We start from the raw sequence: 4574 nt of genomic DNA, 5'->3' as shown, positions 1-4574 counted from the left end.
TGACCATGGTGATGGTGATGGTAATGTGGTAAGATGTAGGTGGAGGTTCTTGAGTTAGAGAAGGTGATGGTCATAGAATTGGTAAAGAGAACAAAGCTAGAGAAAATGTTGACCATGGTAATGGTGGTGGTAATATGGTAGAAGTGGAGGTGGTAGGGCTGGTGAAGGTGATAATGGTGATGGTGGTAGTGGTGGTTGTGGTGGTGGTTGTGGTGGTGGCAGTGGTGATTATGGTTGTGGAGGTGTTTATGATGGTAGTGGTGGTTCTGGTGGTGATTATGGTAGTAGTGGTAGTGGTGGTTATGGTGATAGTGGTGGTGGTAGCAGTAATGGTGATGGTTGTGGTGGTGGTGGTGGCTATGGTGATGATGGTGGTGGTTATGGCGATGGTGTTGATGGTGGTGGTGGTAGTTATGGTGGTGGTGATGGTGTGGTCATAATGGGAATGTGGCATGTGATATTAGGAATGCTGTTTAGCAGTGGTAACCCTGTTGTCATTGGTGATGAATGACAGTGACTTGTCCAGAAGACAGCAGTAGTCATCCTGTCTCCTAGAGACATCACACAGCCAATCCCCTGAGAGACTCGTCTGGAATGAAAACACAGCCTGCCATGTCAGGTCCAACTCTGCGCAGACGTCCAGCCGTGTTGGGGGTGAGGATGGCAGAGTGAGCAGACTGTGAGCAAGTCAGTCACACCATATTTCGGTAACAGCGTGGAGCTGCTTGTTAGCAGAGATCTGCTTTCCAATGGCAAATAATAAAATTATGCTTTTTGTGCGGCTAATGAAATGCAAATTGAAGCTGGATGCGCGTTAATGCAAAGAGTTGAATATCCATTTAATCAGCTCCTCCCTGCAGGGGCCAATGATAAAAATGACAGAGGAATTGCATTGCTAATTCCAGGCCTGTCACTTCTTATACGTCCTTACCTTGTAAACCCACCACTCCTGTGGCTGACACCTGCCTGAAGGGCCCAAGGTTTATGCTGTTCAGGGAATCTTGGGAATTCCTTTGGGATTGGAGAGAAGGGGCTGGCACAAGGGAGGGAGACCTGGAGGGAGAAAATGAATAGATAGAATCTTTCCTGTGGTGCCAAAATAAATTGTCCCTATGCCTCCTCCACCCCCCAGCAGGCAGCCTGTGTCCTCTGGGACTGGTGGTATAGCAGTGGACCCCCTCATTCTGTGGTAGAAATGAAAAGTCAGGGGCATGACACTAGCAACCCACACGTTCCAACTTTGTTCTGTGCCAGGTGCCGAGCTGGGTGATATACCTGTGTTCACCATTCATTGAGCATTCATGAGCTAGGCATCACCACTCCCAGACAAGGAAACTGAGGTTCAGACAGAAGGACACACAACCAGGAAGAGACCTGAACTGAGATAGTGTGATTACCAGCCCTACTCTCAACTATGTTTGCTTGGGGAAGAAGAAACTAGTCTATAACTGGTCAACCACTGCTCTCCATCTAGCCAAGAGGAGGGGCTGGAAGAGGGAGAGGTGATGAAGAGCCCAGGAGGGAGTAGACCATTCTGGAAGCTAGGAAAGTTATGGTCAGAAAGAGAGGTCAATGTTCAGCTCTTCACGGATCCTAGTCCAACCAAAGCAAAGACCGTAGGTCAGAGTCTGGTGGGAGAAGAGGGTGTTCTGGGCAGGGGCCAAAGCCTTCAGATTGGAACAGGAGATCTTGAGTGCCAGGCTCAGGTGGAAGGACTTCGTGATGTAGCTTGGCCAGTTGTGCATTTGGTCAGTCCAAGAGAAAAGACAATCAATATTGACTTGTGATGTGAGGGACAGCAAGGAGGACAGGTTAAGATATGGAGCATCAATGTAAAGAGAGCCTGCTACAGAGCAGCGAGGGAGATAAAGAGCTAGAGGAAGCTGATCTGGACATCTTGTCTGAGACACTGCTACATAAGTAAAAGCAACAGGCACAGCACCAAGGCACCCAAACCCCCAGAGTTCTCTCCTCCATCACCATCCAAACCCAAGAGAAGCCCTGGTGGGCTCTGGTGGGCTCCACCCTCTTCTGTAAGCACACCCAAATGGCAGTGGTATTGTGCAAGTATCAAGCCTTCCTTTGTGTGGTCATATTAGGACAGGCGTCCTAATGAGCAGCATGTGTTACTTTCGCAGAGCTTCTGCTGGGACAGCCTGTCTTAGGACTCTGCTGGGGCCCGGCAGATTCCCCTCCAACCTTGACGTGGCTGCTGTTCAGACAACATTGAGTTCTTGCAGGGCTCTGATGGAGAATTCTCTCTGGAGAATGTACCAGCTCCAAGCTCTGCTGCAAACAGCTCCCGACACCTATGTAAAAAAAAATTAAGAGCCCACATCTATAATCTATAATCTATAGGGAGGCAGAGACAGGAGGCATCCATGAGGTATGCTGGCCAGTCAGTCTAGCAGATTCAGTAAACTCCAGATTCCCTGGACCCTGACTCATAAAATAAAACGAAGAGTTATTGTGCTGACTAGTTTGTATGTCAGCTGGGGTCATCTGAAAGGATGGAACATCAATTGAGAAAATGCCTCCATAAGACCAGTCTGTGAACAAGCCTGCATGTCATTTTCTTAATTGGTGATTAGTATAGGATGGCACAGCCCGTTGTGGGTGGTGCCATTCCTGGCCTTTAGTATATAAGCAGATCGAGCTAGACATGGAGAACAAGTCAGTAAGCAGCACTCTTCCATGGCCTCCACATCAGCTCCTGGTTTCAGTTTCTTGTCCTGTTTTTGATCTTGCCTTGACTGCCTAATGATGAGCTGTGTGGTAGTCTGTATGAGCATGGACTCATAGGCATAGATTTTTGAATACTTAGTCCTTAGTTGGTGAAACTGTTTGGGAAGGATTAGAAGCTGTGGCGTGTGTCACTGGAAAGTGTGTCACTGGGGGCAGGCTTTGAGCTTTCAAAAGCCCATGGCATTCCCAGTTAGCTTTCTTACTCTGACCCCTGCTTATGGATGAGATGTAAGCTCTCAGCTACTGTTCCAGCACCATGCCTGCCTGCCTACCTCCAAGTTCCCTGCTAAGGGAACTCACCGTGGACTCACCATCTGAAGCTATAAGCGCCAATAAACGCTGTGTTCTATAAGTTGCTTTGATCATGGTGTCCCTTCACAGCAATAGAAAAGTAACTAAGATGCGCTGTGATGCAGAAGTGTGAGCAAAATAAACCCTTTCTTCCCCAAGTGGCTTTTGGTAGTGGTATGTCATCACAGCAACAGAAACCCCAAGACAGTGATTGATGCAAATACTCAGCTTTGTTCCATGGCCTGTATACATGCATATATTTTCATGTTTAACTCCACACTCACATACTATAAAAATTTAAATCTCAGTATTTACCTAAGGATTCCTTTGGTAGAGAAGGCTGATCCAGGTACATGGACATGATCACCTTGAGTTATGACTTTGAAGAAGAGGGTTCCTGTTTCACTTCCTCTTGTCACCTGTAGCCTCCCCCAGCCTTGAGCAGACTGGCTCAGACCTGTTCTACCACTGTGAGCTAGCCCACCTAGGGTGGAGTCTTCTGACCTAGATAGGTCTATTGTTCTGCCACCTCTGCAGGTTTTCTCCAAGATGCCGCTACCCGCTGAGGAGCTGAACCTGTCTTCCTGAGGAGATCCTGAATAAGCAACAGCTTGGCGACAGAGTGAGGAGAGCCTGGCATGGTGGGGGATGGGCCTCCCCCCTTTATAAGCTCAGACTCTTAAGTAAACTTTGGGCTTTGATCAGTATCTTTGACTTGGTCTCGTATTTCTCTCGCCATCTTTTTCCCATACAGCCCCAGCCTCCCTTTCAGGAACCTGGTTCATGTAGCTGCAAACGGCTACAGTCACCCAGATCCCACATGCCCATTAGGATACCAATTCCACACCAGTGAGTGCCTCCCCTCCCAGGGCACAACTCTATCTTTTTAGATCAAGTTTACTGTGGGACTGAGGAAACGGAGAGCAAAGAAAGTTCTATGTAGAGGTTCCAGCTCACACCTGAGAGTACCTCAGCAATACCCAGGCTCCCCACCCACTGTTCCCATGGGCAGCCATTTGGTGGCACCAACCCCACACTTACCCCAGAATCAGCTTTCAGACATGATGACCTTCAAGGTCCAGCATGGGAATACTGATTCTTGGATAACAAATCAGGATTCCTGGCCCTGAACCCAGGTGGGAAATGCTGGATGTGAACCTGTACCTCATGGCCTGTTCCCCTACTAGTGAGCCTTACCCCTGGGGCCTGTGTTCATCACTCCTTAGGACCAGAAGAGGCAGTGCCACTTTATGAGAGTCACTGCTGAGAAATATGTAGAGAGCCAGTCACTTCCTCCTTAGAGCCAGAAGGGGCCAGTCAGTGCTAGTTTATGTAGTCATGGCTGAGAAACATGTAGAGAGCCAGTCACATCCTCCTGGAAGACCTTGCATTTAAGGTTGTCCTTTATGTGACTGAACAGTAGGATCAAAATGGTATCAACAGGGCTGGTGAGATGGCTCAGCAGTTAAGAGCACTGACTGCTCTTCCAGAGGTCCTGAGTTCAAATCCCAGCAACCACATGGTGGCTCACAACCACC

The sequence above is a fragment of the Mus pahari genome, chromosome 8 (assembly GCF_900095145.1).
Source record: "Mus pahari chromosome 8, PAHARI_EIJ_v1.1, whole genome shotgun sequence".
NCBI lineage: Eukaryota > Metazoa > Chordata > Mammalia > Rodentia > Muridae > Mus > Mus pahari.
Note: the sequence above shows the minus strand (reverse complement) of the source record.